Here is a 10,886-nt window from a genome sequence, read left to right as displayed (position 1 = left end):
GGCACCTTCTTTAGGGAAGCGATTTGGCAGTGTCCATTAATAGTAGAAATGCACATGTCTGTGACCCAACAATTTCACCCCTAGGTATCTATCTTTGAGAAACACAAATGTGTACACAGATGCATCTCAGAGGTATTCATTGCATCATTTGTTGATGACAGCAAAAGCTGGAAATGACCAAAGTCCTTAAATATGAGGAATGCTTAAATAAATATGGTATATCGACTCAACGGTTAAAAAGGAATGAAAAAGATGTATATCTACTCCATAGAAAGACCTCCGTGATGAAGGGCAAAGGTGAGTTTTGGAATAATAATGTAGGAATGATCGGATGTACATCTACTAATGATCTAGGGGGAGGAGGAATGGGACTGGGCGCTGCACCAGGAAAGATTTTAGATTTTTCTGTAATTCTTGCACTTTTATGTTTTCATGTGCATGTCCATGGCATGTTCATACTGTTGTTAAAAATAAATGATTAACTCTGGAAAATAGTTCAGCAGTTTCTTTGAGTTTCTAAAAAAACTAAACATGCACTCACAATATCACCCAGCAATTGGACTCCTGGGCATTTATCCCGGAGAAAGGAAATCATATATCCACACAAAATTCCATACACAATTGCTCATTGCAGTTTTTATCTATAATAGACAAAATCTGCAAATGACCAAAATGCCCCTCATACCAAGGAATACTCCTCAACAAGGAAAGCAACAATACACGGACAACTTGAATGGGTATCAAGGGCATTATGCTGAGTGATAAAAGCCAATCTCAAAGAAAAACTATTGAGATGGAAAACAGATAAGTGGTTAATTACGGTAGTGGTTACCTAAACCTACATGAGTGATAAAATGACATAGATCCATATTCACATACTGCATCAATGTCAGTTTCCTGGTTTTGCTATCATACTTATGTAAGATGTAACCATTGGGGCAAATTAGGTGAAGGGGACCCAGGACCTCTCTGTACTATCTTTGCAACTTCCTGTAAATCTATAGTTATTTCAAAATAAAATTTTTGAAAATAAATGATTAAAAGTACAATATTTTTAAAAATTAAATCCTATGGGGACCCAGAAGAGGCCATTTCTCTATAGCAATGTTTCTTAACGTTAGTGATCAAAATGCCTTTGAAATCCAAAGAAAACTACAGTTCCTCTGTCCAGAAAAATACATACCCCAAATCTGCATACACTTTCACAGGTTTTACCAATCCCTCACTCAGTTAAGAACTCTTACTGTAGACACAGGGTTCAGTCCATAAGCCAAATCCAGCCCACTGCCTGTTTTTTAAATAAAGTTTTATTGGCACACAGCCACACCCATTCACTTCTATACCCTCTATGGCGGCTTTGCAGTGACAGCAGCAGAGCGAGTTGTTGCTACAAAGATTCTCTGACCCACAAACCTTAAAAGATTCACTATCTGGCCCTTTATGAAGAAAGTCTGCTGACCTCTAGGTAGAATTCCACCTCTTGTAAACTGAAAGGAACATTGGAATAAAAACATAATAAGAGCACAGAGAGGGCAATACAATTAACGTTCTAAAATCCGCATTCCCTTTTCTGTGTGCCTGGAATGCAACACCATTTTTTTGTAGGCAGGCAAACAGGCAAGAAGTCAGATGAAAAGGTGGCAGTTTGGAAAGAAGAAGAGCTCACATTATATCAGTGCGCTCGTGGACATGGTCCCCTGTGGATCGCTCCCTATGCCCTGAGGTGGGCTGGGCTGCGACCTCCAGGCTGGACCCAGCGGCCTCGGGGTGTGTTCTGGGGGTAGTGATCCCCCAAAGCCCCAACACCCTTGAGGAAAAGAAATGGGTTGGCTGTGTAAACTGGGAGAGGCAGCTTGTGAGTGGAAGGGCAGGGGACCACTCTATCTGTGTTGTAAGATGTGCTCAGCAGAATCCCCATTACGTAACATCCCAGTCGTCAAAGACTATTACTTTAATTTAACCTAAAACAAAAAGAACATATTTCTATTTCTTCAACGACAGAGGAAGATCTTTTCTTTAAATGTAGGCCTCCTGATAGGAGTTCTATGTGCTCTTTCTTGCATAAAACCTAATGCATTGTTCATGATTTGCAATTTGGGTCTCTTTAAACTAGAGCCAGAACTCAAAACACTTTGAAAGGACCTGAATCCAAAATCCCAGATTCTTACCACACTTTTTCTAACATTTGACTTGCCCACGTTTAGATGATATTTTTAGGCACTCATTTCACTGAATATCAAGAAGACATTTAATTTACTTTAATCAAATTATAATAAAAATGCATTTTCACCTTCCTATTTCATCAGGCTACATGATGTTATCAAATTAGGTAATTACAATACCAAGTTCAATGAGAAAAAACAGATGTAGGAACAAATCTAACTGGTCCTTCATCAGCCTGTAACTCAACTAGGAGAAGCAGATGGGTGGGCACATTAGAATGTGGCCACCTAGCTGAGCCGAGGAGTCATCAGCTGGTTTTGCTACCCAACACAAGTCGGTGTGCCCAACGCACAGTGAGGCCAAACAAACCGAAACGTCAGAGTTTGGAGCAGAGAAAGGTTTTATTGCAGGGCCAAGTAAGGAGATGGGTGGCCCACCACCCACAAAACCCCCCCAGCTCCCTGAAGGATTTCAGCAAAGCATTTTTAAAGACAAGGTGGTGGGGGGGGCAGTGGCAGGTTTGGTGATCAGCTCGTGGACAATTCTCTGATTGGTTGATGTTGAGGTAACAGGGCAGTGTCACAGGGGTTAGCATTGTCAGTCCTTAGGCGCCAGTAGGTCTAGGGGCTACATGATCATCAAGTAGTTAATTTCTTCCATTTGGCGGTGGTTTTTAGCATCTGAAAAACTCAGGAAATATGCATGAGATACTATTATCTGGGTACTTCAGAGAGGAGCTACAGCAGAGGATACGGGGGAGGGTGTCTGTCCCAGAAAGGCCCCATAGGGTCCTGCTCAGTTACAGTTTCACAGAGAGGTGGTGTGCTGGTCAGGGTTCCCCAGAGAAAACAGAACCAGTGGAAGATATACACATACATGAAAGGAAACTTTGGCTTACACGGTGGTGAAGTTTGGGAAATCCCACGATCTACTGTCAGCAAGCCAGAGACCCAGGAAAGCCAGTGGTGCCATTCAGTCCCAGCCTGGAGGCCTGAGAACCAGGGGAGACGATGCTGTAACTCCCAGGCCCAGAGCAGAAGACAGATGTCCCAGCTCAACAGCAGGCAGGAAGGGCAGATGGCAGACAGGGGACAACCCTCCCTTCCCCTGCTTCTTTTTCTGCTCAGTCCCTCCATGGATTGGATGCTACCCACCCACACTGGGGAGAGCCGTCCACTTTACTGAGTCCACCGCTTCCAACACTAATCTCATCTGGAAATACCCTCACAGACTCACCCAGATATCATGTTTAATCTGGACACAAAATCATCACAGAGGGCTAATCCTGTAAACCAGTTTAGTAGAGGCTGGTTTCATGAGCTTCTCCTAAGCCCAATGCTGGTAGTTTAAACAAAACATAGAATTTTCTTTTTTTCTCTCATGCGAGACTCGATGAATAGGACAATGTGTATAAAACACCACTACCCGAACTGCATCCAAAGAATAAAACTCTCTTCCCTCTTCCCTTTTGGCAGCTTTTAGTACAAGATCCATAATTAACAAGGACTCTGAAGCCGTGAGCTGGACTGACCCCCATTAAGTTCTGGAATCAAAGGTGACTTGGCAAAGCCTTCTTTTCCAAACGAGTCTGACTCTACGTTATGTCATCAGACAAATGGGTCTTGGGCTCAAGTTCACCTTCAGATGTCTTTGGCAACAATTTCTTTAAGGCAGGAAGATGTGGAGTGAGAGGTGTACACATCCATCGCTCTCCAGCTGCTGTAATTTTCAGGTTTGTGTGATATCAATGCGCCTTCGCTCTGTGTCTTCCCTGCCTGGAGTCCAACACATCTTGCACCAGGAGTGCTTTTCTTCAAGCATAAATCTCACAAACATACCACCTCTATCACGACTGGTCCTGGCAAAATTGAGGCATCCATGTTCCGGGTGCCCTTGTCCCTGGGCCGCCTCTCTTCCCTCCCCACACCCACTCTTCCTGGCCAATCCAGGGCCCTTTGACACCAAGCAATCTCCCCTCTGGTGCCTCATCGAAAGAGAGGCACTTTATGACCCAGAATCTTAGGGCTCTCCTGGGGAGCGACCCATGGGGGCAGAGGGCATTAATCCTGGAAACCAGCCTGGCTGTGTAGTAACTTGTGGTCTCCATCCCAGTGCCATTGGTCCTTCAATCACTTCAGTGCTCGTGTGCCCAGAAACTCCTAAAAAGCAATGACTCCGGACACCAGGTGCTGGCTGGGATTTCCAAGTCATTGGCCCCAGCCCAGAACTCCCTTCCCAGCTCCAGTTGTCCTGAGGGCTCCTTGTAGCCAGCATTTCTTTTTGAGATTTTACTGCCAATGACAAAAATGTTTATCATCTTTAGATTTTGATAAGAAGAATTCTGCAAAGGTCCATATTCATCTTTTGCTTGTACAATATATTGGCTTAGAAAATATTCATATTTTCTAAGCCAACTCTCATCCCCAGGAAAACTTGTGGAATGTTACAGGTATTTACCCCCAAACAGATGTTCAGTGATAATTTTCATGTCAGGCAGAGCTACAAGGGTCAGAAACCGTAGGAGGAGTGAGCCTACCCAGACGCTGAGCCCCCGGAGGTCATAGCCCAGCAGGGGCCCAGTTCAAACACAACAAACAGGTGCTGTAAGTAGGACCGTGCCTCGAATGTCCCTCATCACTAGAGGGCTAACCACGGACTACGAACCACAGTGCAGTCCGAGTGTGCAGGTCTTCTCTACTTGGGAGTTACGGGCTACTGAATAACAGCGCCAGCATGACCCCAGGCGTCGGGATGAGATGAAGGAAATGGATGCGGGCTTTGACTTCATGGGCGATGGAGGAAGTGACCCGGTAATGATAGCACAGTGTGGAGAGTGTGCCTGGGGACAAACAGGAAGGAAGTGCCTGTGCTCCCAAAGTCAGAGCTGGGCCTGCTTCCTGAATGGGGAGCTCACACTTAGCTACAGTTCCAGGAATCTGCAGACAAAGGAGAAGGTGCGTTCCATGTGGAGATGGCGGCAGGTTTGGGGAAAATACCCTGGGTGGTTGAGGTTCAGTGTGTGCAGGAAGTGGACAGGCAGGCAGAGTGGCCAGGGGTGTTGACCTTGACCTTGTGGGCAGAGAGTCGGGCAGGGAGAGTTGGGAGGGGCAGCAGGAGGCATATGGAGCCGCCAAGTGCTGGCCCGAGCAGGGGCTGAGAGAGGGAGGCCGATGAGAGAGAGATTTAGGGAGAAAGGCAAAAGGATGGCTATTAGATGTGGGGCCAGAGGCTAAGGAGGCATTTCAGAAGAGTCTAGCAGTGTGACTTATCCCTTAACAATCTAAGAAAACAGACACACTAGAAACTAACTGCACATGCTCGGCAGTCCGGGGACACTTCACAAAGGGGCAAACGTCCAGGAGCCGGTCTAGAGGTCCTGAGACTGTCGGTAGCTTAGAGCACCACACAGTAATTTTTGTCCACAAAACAACCAGAAATCGTAAAAACAGTTTCAAGTATTTTCAAGTACTCTTTCAGAAAGCAAGAAAAAACAGAAAACATTTTAGAAACGCTTCGATCCAAAAATGGTTCAAAGAGAAATAGCATTAAGATTGAGAGTAGGAGGCTTCCCCGGTGGCGCAGTGGTTGAGAGTCCGCCTGCCGATGCAGGGGACACGGGTTCGTGCCCCGGTCCGGGAAGATCCCACATGCCGCGGAGCGGCTGGGCCTGTGAGCCATGGCCGCTGGGCCTGTGCGTCCAGAGCCTGTGCTCCGCAACAGGAGAGGCCATAACAGTGAGAGGCCCGTGTACCGCAAAAAAAGAAAAGAAAAGAAAAGATTGAGAGTAGGGATAATAAAAAATTTTCTTCTTCATAATTTTGGCATTTCCTCGATTTTCTGTAATGCATGTATTTTTTTTTTTAATATTTGTTAGGGACTTCCCTGGTGGCGCAGTGGTTAAGAATCCGCCTGCCAATGCAGGGGACACAGGTTCGAGCCCTGCTCTGGGAAGATCCCACATGCCACGGAGCAACTAGGCCCATGTGCCACAACTACTGAGCCTGTGCTCTAGAGCCTGCGAGCCACAGCTACTGACCCCACGAGCCACAACTACTGAAGCCTGTGCCCCTAGAGTCCGTGCTCTGCAACAAGAGAAGCCACCGCAATGAGAAGCCTGCCCACTGCAACGAAGAGTAGCCCCCACTCGCCACAACTAGAAAAAGCACACGCACAGAAACAAAGACCCAACACAGCCTAAATAAATAAATAAATAAAGTTTAAAATATATATATTTGTTAGTCAGTATTTGCTGCCTAGAAAAGTACATATGTGACAGATGGGTCACTGATAAAATTTCCTTCCCGAATCCATTCGTGGTCCAGCCCGCATCACACCAAAGGTAGCAACTATTCCAGATTTTGTCTCTCTCATTTCCTTGCTTTTAATGTTTATCTCACACACACATGCATACACACACACACACTCACGTATGTATGCATCCTGTTAGAAAACAAAATTCCCCTGAGTAAATTTTAAAGATCTAATTGGCTTTATTGAACAATCCATGCATCAGGCTGTGTCCCATCCATCGTGTAGAGGGGTGCTCCAGAGGGAGACAGAAAGGGAAACTTTCTGAAGGCAGGACAAGGAAGTCATAAACAGAAAATAGGATTATTTCAGATTAGGTCAACTTCCTTTGGTGAAACACGAAGGGTCTTATTAGGTGGGCTACCTCACCTTCCTTTGGGGGATGGAGAGGGCCCATGTGACAGATCCCCTCACTGGTACTGACCAGAAAATCCCTGATTGACAGGTTAAGGCTGTATTTCTGGGGGAGTTTGAAGCTTCACTTAAGTTAGGTATTAAGCTCTGGTTTGGTGGCCTGACCTAGCATCAGTGACTCCATTTTGGGTCTGTGGTCTTCTTTTGTCAATCTATACTTTATTTTTTTTTAATATATTTTTAACTGTATTGAAGCATAGTTGATTTCAATCTCTTTCTTTTCATCTCTGTTTTGTATTTCATTACTTTCTGCTTTTATCTTTATCTTCATTTTTCTTACTTTGGGTTGATTCTGTGGTTCTTTTTCTAATTCCCTATTCTGAATAACCATTTAGACTCTGAGCCTCAACCATCATAAATAACTAGGATATTGGCTGATTCTCGTCTGGGAGGCTGCTCCCACCTGGGAAGCGTTCGCCACATCCCCACATCCTGTGCCCCTGTCCCATGTTCCCTGGCTGGGACCCTCACACTCAGAACGTAACTGGGAGACAGTCCCAAAGCTCCACCCCCTCTCAACAGGCTCTGTTAGGCCCCTTATCAACATGGGTTGGTACAAAATACACAAAAATATTTTCCCACAGCCGACAATGTGGGTTGCTTTTTTCTTTGAGCCGTGCTGAGTTGGGAGGCCAGGAAAACATCTGTTCCTGGGTCTTCAAAGGAGAGCAGCCACTGGTGCTTTCTGGGGACTCCTCCAAAGCCAAGCCCTGCTGTCTCTAATTTTCCTACGTGGGAATTGACTGCCCCGGGTGAGACTCTGACACATCATTATCTCAGCTCAAACACGTAACGGTTTTCTCTCTTCTAGGGCCAAGAGAACGCTGTTCAATGTGAAGTGCAGCTGGGATAGTAATTAATTTAATGAGAGGACAAAGGGAAGCTCTAAAAAAGAGATTCCCCCTCCCTCCTTTTAAATTTGGCTCCAGAGAACGTGGCCAAGTTCAACTAGTGAGTGATTCTTTCTAAAGCATCCGAGAGAAGGGAGGATTGGTCGTGTCCCTAAGGAAAGGAAGTCCCATTAAACCAATTAAACAGGGTTCTCCAACAGATCAAACTAGGTTAGTCTTTGCGATGGGGTGAAGAGACAGCAGAAGATAAAGAGGGAAGACAGTGTCAGAGAGAAGTGAGGAAGGCCAGAGAGAGAGAGGCTTGACTTGTCTTTACCGCTGGTACTTTGTGTCTGCAACTGCAGTAAAGCTGAGGCAGTAGACAGGAGTGCTGAAGAGCTGGGATAGTGTAGAGATGAGGGTTTTCCATTTACTAGCTACGTGATGTACATTTAAAGACTTTTGCTGCATGTATCAAATTGTCCTTCAGAATGGGTTACAAATTAATTCCACCAACACTACCCGGGAGAGTGTGCTTTTCCATGTCCGCATCCCCACACACGGTTTCTCTCTCGCTCACTCACTCTTTGTCTCTCACCCCCCCACACACGCACCACTGACACACACAGTTTTGCCAAGTTGATCCGCAAAAGGTCACACCTCATGGCTGTTTTCCCTGTGTTCCCTTGAGCAGTGAGGTTGAGCATGTTTTCATATTTCTTGGCAATTTTCTTTTTACTGTAACGTGACTATTTTTGTCCTTTGCCCATTTTCCCTTCGGGATCTTCCACTTTTCCTTATTAATAGGCAAGAGCCTCTTATATATTAAGAATATTAACACTTTGATTGGCATGGAATCCTCAATTTGTGTCTTGGAGTTGATCGTTGGCCTTTTAGTTTCTTATTTGGGATTTTTCACATATAGAAGTGTTTTTAAAATTTCAGTGGACAAATCTATGTGTGGTTTCCTTTATGGTTTCTTGATTGGTATTATATGTAGAAGGTCTTGCCTAAACCAAAATTATATAAATGTTGGCCTATATCACCTTCTAGTATTTTAAATGGTTTTATTTTCCACTTTTAGACAACTCAACCGGAATGTATTTGATGTAAATTGGAGGGCATTGTTGGAAGTCCCCACCTTCTACGGGCGTTCAGGATTGTCTCCGTGCTTGTGGGGTAACTTTGGTGTGATTAGATTGGAAGGTCTTTTGTCTCGATCCAGTAATTCTGGATATCACCATATCTCTGCCATCTGGAAGGGGCTCCTTGCCCCACTTCCTCTTCCCACACTGCCAGCTTCACCCAGATTCCATTCCCGAGCAAAGCACTCCTCTGCTTTCTGTGGAACTCAGACGAAGCCCCAAGCTTAGGGGTAAAACAGAAGGAGACTTCATATCGAATATTCTACATCTGCATATTGCATCGAGGGTTTCTGCTTCCCTTGACTTTTTCTTTTTTTTAACATCTTTATTGGAGTATAATTGCTTTACAATGGTGTGTCAGTTTCTGCTTTATAACAAAGTGAATCAGTTATACATATACATATGTCCCCATATCTCTTCCCTCTTGCATCTCCCTCCCTTCCACGCTCCCTATCCCACCCCTCTAGGTGGTCACAAAGCAACAAGCTGATCTCCCTGTGCTATGCGGCTGCTTCCCACTAGCTATCTATTTTACATTTGGTAGTGTATATATGTCCATATATACACTACCACTCTCTTACTTTGTCCCAGCTTACCCTTCCCCCTCCCCGTATCCTCAAGTCCATTCTCTAGTAGGTCTGCATCTTTACTCCTGTCTTGCCCCTAGGTTCTTCTGACCATTTTCTTTTTCTTTTTTTTCTTTTGTTTTCTTAGATTCCATATGTATGTGTTAGCATGTGGTATTTGTTTTTCTCTTTCTGACTTACTTCACTCCATATGACAGTCTCTGGGTCCATCCACCTCACTACAAATAACTCAGTTTCGTTCCTTTTTATGGCTGAGTAATATTCCATTGTATATATGTGCCACATCTTCTTTATCCATTCATTTGTTGATGGACACTTAGGTTGCTTCCATGTCCTGGCTCTTGTAAATAGTGCTGCAATGAGCATTTTGGTACATGACTCTTTCTGATTTATGGTTTTCTCAGGGTATATGCCCAGTAGTGGGATTGCTGGGTCGTATGGTAGTTCTATCTGTAGTTTTTTAAGGAACCTCCATACTGTTCTCCAGAGTGGCTGTATCCATTTACATTCCTACCAACAGTGCGAGAGGGTTCCCTTTTCTCCACACCCTCTCCAGCATTTATTGTTTGTAGACTTTTTGATGATGGCCATTCTGACCCGTGTGAGGTGATACCTCACTGTAGTTTTGATTTGCATTTCTCTAATGATTAGTGATGTTGAGCATCCTTTCATGTGTTTGTTGGCCATCTGTGTATCTTCTTTGGAGAAATGTCTATTTAGGTCTTCTGCCCATTTTTGGATGGGGTTGTTTGTTTTTGATATTGAGCTGCATGAGCTACTTGCTCACCGTTGCCACACTTCTCCTCGTTCTAGCAGAATTTCTCAAGCTCATCTCCTAATTCACTAATCTGGCTTTCTGTAGTATTCAGTGTGCTCTTTGTTGCCTCTGTTGGTGTTCCAGACTTTTTTCTTCTAAAAGTAATATAGTAAGTCCCCTACATACAAACAAGTTCCACTCCGAGAACGCGTTCGAAGTCCAATTTGTTCCTAAGTCCAGCAAAGTTAGCCTAGGTACCCAGCTAACACAATCGGCTACATAGTACTGTGCTGTAATGGGTATATAATGCTTTTCACAAAAACATACATAAAAAACAAACACAAAAAATAAAGAAAACATTGTTAATCTTACAGTACGGTACCTTGAAAGGTACAGTAGTCCAGCACAACAGCTGGCATCCAGGGGCTGGCATCGCGTGAACAGGCAAGAAGAGTTACTGACTGGAGGAGGGAGAGGAGATGGGAGATGGTAGAGCTGAAGGATCGTCAGCAACAGGAGACGGAGGGCGAGCTGCAATGTCACGCTCGCCTGACTTTGATGGAACCGACGTTCATATCTTTGAAAGTTCACAACTTGAAGGTTCATACGTAGAGGACTTACTGTATATCTATTTAAAATTTCTGTGGCTTCCCGGGTGGCGCAGTGGTTGAGAGTCCGCCTG

Source organism: Neophocaena asiaeorientalis, unplaced genomic scaffold (genome assembly GCF_003031525.2).
Source record: "Neophocaena asiaeorientalis asiaeorientalis breed wild unplaced genomic scaffold, Neophocaena_asiaeorientalis_V1.1 scaffold123, whole genome shotgun sequence".
Lineage (NCBI taxonomy): Eukaryota > Metazoa > Chordata > Mammalia > Artiodactyla > Phocoenidae > Neophocaena > Neophocaena asiaeorientalis.
The sequence above is the reverse complement of the archived record's forward strand: the minus strand, read 5'-3'. Positions refer to the sequence as shown.